Below are 10,000 nucleotides of genomic sequence, written 5' to 3' on the forward strand. Positions count from 1 at the left end.
AGTAATTTTTAAATTGGCCTGTTTCCAGGAGGAGGGAAAAATTCCATAGTGAAGACAAGAATTAAATAACAATATAAGAAGTTTAGGGCAGACAGACCAAAGCCCGTTTCAAAACCGAGACTTCCAACAAATCCAGGCCAGGGCATTTACCATTGCGCATGGAATTGATGGCAGAACCTATTTCGTCCGTTGTAAAATCAGCCTCCTCATTAACAGCAGAGTAAGACAAATGATTTAATCTAGTAATAGTTTGTTCAGAAGTTTCAGGGTTCTGAATGTCTTCATGAATTAAACTGTCTAAGATTTTATTCGTAGATTCCGACCAAGAGAGCGTTTCCGAAGAGTCAGCCGAAAGAATGGAAGAAGAGATTTCACCAGGGTGCACCTTTATCAAAGATCAAACGATAAACCAGACCCTCACGGGTCCGATCGAAGAGAATTCTCCACAAGCCTACCCCAGGCTAAATGTTTCTCCTTATAGATAGCGTTAAAATAGGATTTCCTAATATCTTTATATATAACTTGTAACCTATCAATCTGGACAAACGGGCAGCCGAAGTCTTTTTGCACGCTGAAGCTCCTTTCTAGCGTGTTTCAGGTTTTTACGAAGAATAGAAAGAGAAGCAGTCCACCAGGGAACATAATTGTGTTTTCTCCGACTTTTGCGAAAAGTGGAATCGCAGATATTAGTTAAATGGAGCATTAAATCAGACAAAAGTTGTTCCGGAGGCAAGAGGTTATATGAGTCAAGTAGCGGATCCGTAAAGGTTTCAATAACAAGCCTGTCAAATTTGGCGGCAATCAGCCAATTTGGTTTGATATCGTGGAAAATTTACCGAAATTCTAGGAGGAGTATTGACCAATGAATCAAGAGCAAAAGTAATTTACATTTGTGATCACTGGAAGACCAAGATGAACGAACCTCCCAGTGGTTGATTTGATGTCGGAGAGAGGAGCTTGTAATAGTCGCGTCAATGAAGGAATCACCGGAAGCCGAAGAAAAAGTTGGAGGATGCCCAGGGACGTTACAAACGAAAAGGTCTTTAGCAAGGATAAGCTCCTCTAAAAGCTCTCCTTTTAGAATCCGTCGTTGGACTATTCCAGAACGTAGATGAAGCATTTAAATCAGCCATAACAAGAACCCCAGCCCTCCCAGCCAACAGGTTGAAAGCAGATTCCAAGAAATTTATATAAAGGAATAATATCCTGATTGGGTCTAGAACATCTGAAATAAATGGAAATAACGTACAAGGAACCAAAAGCACCTTCAATACACGGCAGTAAGCAGCAAAATCTGTGCAAAAGACCATCAATTTTCGTAACCGTAAAAAGTGGGTTTGCGATGACAACTGGCAGCCCAAACCCTGGCCCTGGCATTACCCACCAACACCATCAATAGAAACATTGGACTGAACAATCCTGGAGCTAAAGGGGAGACCTTTAACACTACCTTTATAAGAATAGAGCTCTTTGCAGCCCCGAGGATGTCGAAATGTTTGGTTTGAATAAGTTTTAGATATGTCCGAGAGGACAGAGGCAGAACGTTGGCAATTAAGTTGACAAAAGCGTAGACTGGGTAAAACAGAATTATCTATAGTTGGATTGAACGTTAATTCGTTCTCTTGCTTTGTTAGCTCCTGTGCCCGCAGAAATTCCGGGCAAACAGAAGCTCTGAAGGAGTGTTGAGAAATCAAGCTTTTTCACGCTTACAGTTAGGACAAGAAACCGGACAATCAGGAGTTGGACAAGAGTTAGCCTGGTGGCCCTGCGAGCCACAATGTCCGCAAGTAAAACACCTGTTGTCTGCAATAAGACGAGGTATTGTCCGTATCGCAGACACTTGTTACAACGAGTAGTTATATAAAAGTTTTTAATGGTGTGTACCATCCAACCGAGGTACACCCGGCCCATTCATTTTGTGGAAGTGAGTATGAATTCTGGGAGAAAGGTCGAGAACAAAATGATTGTTCTGTTTATTATTGGCTGTCATTTTAAACCTAATTTTTGTTTCGTTGGTAAAACTCCTCAAAAGGAAATTTTTGGTCTCGTCAAAGTTTTTCTCAAAAAGTTCTTTCAAGAAAGTCGGCATCAGAGGTATTTTTGTCTATATTCGTACAAAACCATGGTTGGATTTAGCTTTTTGGGAAAACACAACCGTGAGAATTCATTTCTTTTAACTTAGCACAATGTTGTATTTTATTAAGGTCGGTAGCAGAAGCAAGTCTCAAACTACCACAGCCCTTGTCGCGAGCCTTACGAATAGACTTTATTTTTACCTTCTTCAGATCACGATTTCAGATTACTGGTAAATAGCTTTACATAATTCCTCACTGGTTTGGTGAGTACAATTATCAGTAGGTTTAATAATAATAATATGTTTATCCTGAACTCCGGTAGGAACATAATTTTGTTCCGTATGTATGCCCACATTCTCTGCAGCAACATTAGCATAAGTAGCTACAGGGGTGGAAGTGGGCAAAGGTTTAGACTTTAATTCACACTTTAGTTTAACAATCTCATTGAGACTAGATGCATAAGCGGATTCAAGAGTACTCCATAACTTTACTGACTCAACCACCATATTTGTGGTAACCTTCTTGCCAGCCTTAAAAAGATCTAAGAAACTATTTACGTAATGTATTATACATCAAGATCAGTGGAGACAGCCGAAATGTCCAGCTCACCACCAACCGAAGAGAACGTTTATTCAATGTTATAGAGCCATCCTCGTTGATCAGTTTTGTCTTCCATAATGTCAGGTAAGACAACAGAGGGGTTATTTCGCTCGATTAGCGATAAGTCAGGAAGGAGCAATCGAGCTATCTGAAGTATCAGGTGAGGATGAGTCCGTCGTGGTAGACATAATTACAAAATTACAGCAAACTACAATAATAACACAAATCACCACCAGGTGGCAGTGAGATAACAATTATCACAGGTAGAAACTACTCAAATACCAAATTTCACCTAAAACCCGACGATTAGGGAAAAAAGTTATAGGCATTTGAAGAAATTCTTAAAAAATGGCAAATTTAGCTGGATGAAAATCCAAAAATTTAAAATCAGCTGTAACTTCTAAAATAATTGACCAATCAGAGTGAAACTTAGCCCACAGATAAAGTTCACTGTGAGGCACACGTACATACACAGTTCAAAAGTATCGGGACACTAATAAAAGAGTTATAGCCGATCTCGTGAAGTTTCCACTAGATGGCGCTGTAGTCGCCACCAGGCAGACAGAGGGGTGTCCAGAAAGATGAAAGAAACAAGTCCCAGGCTTCACACAGTCAATAGGAGCTGAGATATCAAGGCCGAAAGTTTTCAGCCCAAAAGAGCCCAATAAGCTGAAAACACCTCTAAATAAGCCATCCCCAGGCCAAAATACATAATAATGCAATTATCAATGATAACTAACTATAAAGAACAGACCTCTCCAATATTTTTGGGAAGGTACTACACATATAATAATCACAATAATACACCAACCAAGTGATCCCAATACTTTTTTGGCATAAATATACACAAATATCTCAACGTATTCAAAAGAGATACACATAATACTTTAGAATAGAGACCCCCAATATTCTGTATACCTATATATACATGTTAGGCTTAGTAACATTCACAAAATGGCTGCACCCATATGGAGGCAGCCATTAAGAAACAAAATGGAAGCTTCCGTAAGTAAATTCTCCCTCCAAAATTTACCGCCAAGTTATTCCATTGGCCAAAACGATCGGGGAAGACAGTATGGCCGCCGGAGAAAAAACAACAACGCTACAATCGTTTATGTGTATGGAAATTTTCCAAAATTAAGTAACATACTTAAAGGCTGGCTATTGGCAGATGGCTATTGGCAGAAATAACAATATCACAACAATCCCCAAGCCACAATCAGCCTCCCCTGAGTACCAGAATGAGGAACAAGACCCTTGACAACCCAGAGGGGATGCTCAAAGGTCAAGACAGCAAAAAATTCAGTCAGTGACAGTGCATAATGTTAAGCGGCAGCCATTTTCTCCATAGTAAACATAACGAAAATAAAATCGAACGGCCAAAAAGACAAATTGTATCAGCACAGCGCTCCACCCTCACTGACTGAAGAAAAGATGGTATCACAAGACTCACCAAGTCGACAGCTATCAGGGACACATATTTGACATAAGGGGGGGGTTGTCTTGATGCACAAAAACCAGATAAATCCAAGAGAACTTGATAGACACATCCACACAGTATAAAGCCATCCACAGTAGTCAGTAGATAGGGACAAAGTCTTCAAAGTAATTATGTCTTTTATTGGTGGTAACCAGGGTTTCCCCTATACCCACCGTGTATTAGGCAACAAGGCCAAAAGCCGGCAGAGAGAAAAAAAAAAAAAAAAAAAAAAAAAAAAAAAAAAAAAAAAAGAGGAAAGAAATAGGAAAGGTATAAGAATAAGGATAGTAGTGTAATTAGTGTTGAGTAATATGTTGTTAATGTTGGATGTGTTTGCCGGCACCTGGCATTTAGCAGCAGGGGGCTGAGAAAAGAGTTATCTCAACCCCCCACTCCCGTCCCTAACCACGAGGAGGTAGCCAGGAACTACTAGCGAAAATGAAGATAAGGGGAGTCAGAAAACTAACTCCCAGGGAAAGAAAGAATAAGAAGAAAACATTATAAGTATTTACACTGTACATAGAAAATAGATCAAATTAATCAATGATCCCGCAACATTTGAAGGATAAGAATTACCAATTGCTAAGCTTAAGCAAAATAGACAATTAAAGTAGTAAGACGAATCTCACTAACGGCAATAAAATAAGTACCAACTATCCAAGGGAACATATCCCTTAGAGAACACTTAACCAGCTTAATCAGTTAAAATTCACCAAGCTTAGGCAGAGCTAGCAAGTTAAAACAAAACAAAGTGTATTTACAGTGTGTACATCTATAAATATATAGCTTTAACATGTGAAGACTATACAAGTCAGTATTTATAGTTATATAAAATAAGTAACGTTCAAAGGTGATGTGCAAGACAACTGAAGAGTACACCCGACACTGTACGCCCAACAATGTCAGACCATGAGATTACTAAGACTCAGACAACGCTGAAGTCCAATACTGTACATAAAATAAATAGATCTAATTAGAATATCTTGCTAATTGCAAGCTTGAGCAATACAAACATGTACATCACAGTAAGACATAGCTCACTGGAACATAAGTAATATTTACAACAAACTAAAGAACGTTACCAATAAATAATTAATAAAACCCAATCAGATTAGGGAATACTAATAAGTAAAGGCAAAACAGAATACATACAAACAGTGCATATAAATATAGCTCTAACATATGAAGAACCAACAAAGACAAAACAATTGATATACAAGGAAAACATAATGAATACATCTACACTGTCCACCCAACAGTGTCAAACAGTGAAATTAATAAGTCTCTTTCGACGCTGAAAGACCTTATCAGCGAAAGAGGAAAAAACTTGAAAATAATCTCTAGTTACTAATAATATAGGCAAGTCAACCTGAGTATATACATTGGTCTGTAGTTGTAATTCGAGTCTGAGATCAGAGTAAAAGGGACAGTCAAAAATTAAATGTAGGACAGTCTCCAAACAACCGCAACCACAGTTGGGAGACGCAGCCAAACCCAAAGAAAACAACTTGGAGTTCAAGCTGCCGTGTCCAGAAATTAGGAAGAAAAGATGAAGTCCCGGAGCAAACCAGGGCAAATTGTGAGCGTCGATCTCCATCACTGAAGGCATAAACATCGAGGTAAGCCTGCCAGTAGGAGAAGTAAGCCAGGTGGATTGCCAGTCAGCTACATAGAGGGATCTTAGTCTGTTGTGGTCATCCTTATCAGAGAGAGTCAAATCTACATGAAAATGGTCAATATTACCTTGTAAATTCTGCTTCCTGCAATATTTTAAGTACCGATCTATAATCTCGTACTTGATGGGAAGCTTGCCACAAATAGTAACCAGGGCGGCCGTCGAGATTGTCCGGCACGCCCTGGAAGAAGCCAAGAGAAAACATCTCTGAGCTTGGTTTAATATTTTACACACAGCAAGGCGTGTCACACCTCCAGCCCAAGCGCCGGCAGCATAACATATTATTGGCAAGAACAGACATTTATAATATAACTGAATCGTATTAGGTTTAATCTTCCATTTAGTTCTCGTAACCCTTAACAGCTTACCAGTGATTGTCTTAATTTTATTTAACAGGTATTTGGAGTGAGTTAGAAAATTCTGTTTCCTGTCCAGTTTAACTCCCAAATAAGAGATAGTCTCAACAAGTTTAATAGATTGGTTATTTAGTTTTATGTTTGGGGGACGCAGAGGATCTAATCTACCCTTAAGTAAGATTTGAAAAGTTTTATTAATAGAGATGATCAATTTATTGTTCGAGCTCCAGCAAAAAAGGTCCAAAAGAATATCAGACGCTCTGGTCTCCAAGTCAAGACGGGAATTTCCCTCGACCAGGAGAACCAGGTCATCAGCATAGGCGATTTTAGTGACGAAAGGGGACTGAAGAGAAAGCCACCCATCAAGGACCACGTTCCAACACAAAGGGCCGAGAACGGATCCCTGAGGGCAGCCACGAGTAACTGGTCTCCGAACAGCACAGGTGCCACTGGAGACAACAATGTTACGTTCAGAAAAGTAACTAGTCATCAAATGATAGAGCGGAAGTGTAACCTCGGCCTCCCGAAACCTCGCCAGGACACTCGGCCACCAGACGGTGTCGAATGCCCCTTGGAAGTCAACAAAGAGACCGAGGACATAAGTAAATTCCGAATTGTTAACAGTGTGCAGGACAAGATTGATGGCGTCCACAGCAGATTTGCCTTTGGAAAAGCCAAACTGGGCAACAGAAGATAAGTTCTTAGAATTATAATAGGTAAGGAACCTGACCGCAATGAGCTTTTCCAGAACCTTACCCATAACCGGAAGCAGAGCAATGGGTCTATACGAGGAAGGTAAATTAGAGGGCTTATCATGGCTCTTAAGGAGTAATTTTAAATTGGCCTGTTTCCAGGAGGAGGGAAAAATTCCATAGTGAAGACAAGAATTAAATAACAATATAAGAAGTTTAGGGCAGACAGACCAAAGCCGTTTCAAAACCGAGACTTCCAACAAATCCAGGCCAGGGCATTTACCATTGCGCATGGAATTGATGGCAGAACCTATTTCGTCCGTTGTAAAATCAGCCTCCTCATTAACAGCAGAGTAAGACAAATGATTTAATCTAGTAATAGTTTGTTCAGAAGTTTCAGGGTTCTGAATGTCTTCATGAATTAAACTGTCTAAGATTTTATTCGTAGATTCCGACCAAGAGAGCGTTTCCGAAGAGTCAGCCGAAAGAATGGAAGAAGAGATTTCACCAGGGTGCACCTTATCAAAGATCAAACGATAAACCAGACCCCACGGGTCCGATCGAAGAGAATTCTCCACAAGCCTACCCCAGGCTAAATGTTTCTCCTTATAGATAGCGTTAAAATAGGATTTCCTAATATCTTTATATATAACTTGTAACCTATCAATCTGGACAACGGGCAGCCGAAGTCTTTTTGCACGCTGAAGCTCCTTTCTAGCGTGTTTCAGGTTTTTACGAAGAATAGAAAGAGAAGCAGTCCACCAGGGAACATAATTGTGTTTTCTCCGACTTTTGCGAAAAGTGGAATCGCAGATATTAGTTAAATGGAGCATTAAATCAGACAAAAGTTGTTCCGGAGGCAAGAGGTTATATGAGTCAAGTAGCGGATCCGTAAAGGTTTCAATAACAAGCCTGTCAAATTTGGGCCAATCAGCCAATTTGGTTTGATATCGTGGAAAATTTACCGAAATTCTAGGAGGAGTATTGACCAATGAATCAAGAGCAAAAGTAATTACATTGTGATCACTGGAAGACCAAGATGAACGAACCTCCCAGTGGTTGATTTGATGTCGGAGAGAGGAGCTTGTAATAGTCGCGTCAATGAAGGAATCACCGGAAGCCGAAGAAAAAGTTGGAGGATGCCCAGGGACGTTACAAACGAAAAGGTCTTTAGCAAGGATAAGCTCCTCTAAAAGCTCTCCTTTAGAATCCGTCGTTGGACTATTCCAGAACGTAGATGAAGCATTTAAATCAGCCATAACAAGAACCCGCCTCCCAGCCAACAGGTTGAAAGCAGATTCCAAGAAATTTATATAAGGAATAATATCCTGATTGGGTCTAGAACATCTGAAATAAATGGAAATAACGTACAAGGAACCAAAAGCACCTTCAATACACGCAGTAGCAGCAAAATCTGTGCAAAGACCATCAATTTTCGTAACCGTAAAAAGTGGGTTTGCGATGACAACGGCAGCCCAAACCCTGGCCCTGGCATTACCACCAACACCATCAATAGAAACATTGGACTGAACAATCCTGGAGCTAAAGGGGAGACCTTTAACACTACCTTTATAAGAATAGAGCTCTTGCAGCCCGAGGATGTCGAAATGTTTGGTTTGAATAAGTTTAGATATGTCCGAGAGGACAGAGGCAGAACGTTGGCAATTAAGTTGACAAAAGCGTAGACTGGGTAAAACAGAATTATCTATAGTTGGATTGAACGTAATTCGTTCTCTGCTTTGTTAGCTCCTGTGCCCGCAGAAATTCCGGGCAAACAGAAGCTCTGAAGGAGTGTTGAGAATCAAGCTTTTTCACCTTACAGTTAGGACAAGAAACCGGACAATCAGGAGTTGGACAAGAGTTAGCCTGGTGGCCCTGCGAGCCACAATGTCCGCAAGTAAACACCTGTTGTCTGCAATAAGACGAGGTATGTCCGTATCGCAGACACTTGTTACAACGAGTAGTTATATAAAAGTTTTTAATGGTGTGTACCATCCAACCGAGGTACACCCGGCCATTCATTTTGTGGAAGTGAGTATGAATTCTGGGAGAAAGGTCGAGAACAAAATGATTGTTCTGTTTATTATTGGCTGTCATTTTAAACCTAATTTTTGTTTCGTTGGTAAACTCCTCAAAAGAAATTTTGGTCTCGTCAAAGTTTTTCTCAAAAAGTTCTTCAAGAAAGTCGGCATCAGAGGTATTTTTGTCTATATCGTACAAAACCATGGTTGGATTTAGCTTTTTGGGAAAACCAACCGTGAGATTCATTTCTTTTAACTTAGCACAATGTTGTATTTTATTAAGGTCGGTAGCAGAAGCAGTCTCAACTACCACGCCCTTGTCGCGAGCCTTACGAATAGACTTTATTTTTACCTTCTTCAGATCCGATTTCAGATTACTGGTAAAAGCTTTACATAATTCCTCACTGGTTTGGTGAGTACAATTATCAGTAGGTTTAATAATAATAATATGTTTATCCTGAACTCCGGTAGGAACATAATTTTGTTCCGTATGTATGCCCACATTCTCTGCAGCAACATTAGCATAAGTAGCTACAGGGGTGGAAGTGGGCAAAGGTTTAGACTTTAATTCACACTTTAGTTTAACAATCTCATTGAGACTAGATGCATAAGCGGATTCAAGAGTACTCCATAACTTTACTGACTCAACCACCATATTTGTGGTAACCTTCTTGCCAGCCTTAAAAAGATCTAAGAAACTATTACGTAATGTATTTACATCAAGATCAGTGGAGACAGCCGAAATGTCCAGCTCACCACCAACCGAAGAACGTTTATTCAATGTTATAGAGCCATCCTCGTTGATAGTTTTGTCTTCCATAATGTCAGGTAAGACAACAGAGGGGTTATTTCGCTCGATTAGCGATAAGTCAGGAGGAGCAATCAAGCTATCTGAAGTATCAGGTGAGGATGAGTCCGTCGTGGTAGACATAATTACAAAATTACAGCAAACTACAATAATAACACAAATCACCACCAGGTGGCAGTGAGATAACAATTATCACAGGTAGAACTACTCAAATACCAAATTTCACCTAAAACCGACGATTAGGGAAAAAGTTATAGGCATTTGAAGAAATTCTTAAAAAATGGCAAATTTAG

Source organism: Mastigoproctus giganteus, unplaced genomic scaffold (assembly GCF_048544385.1).
Source record: "Mastigoproctus giganteus isolate SK-2022 unplaced genomic scaffold, ASM4854438v1 scaffold_135, whole genome shotgun sequence".
Taxonomy (NCBI): Eukaryota; Metazoa; Arthropoda; class Arachnida; order Uropygi; family Thelyphonidae; genus Mastigoproctus; species Mastigoproctus giganteus.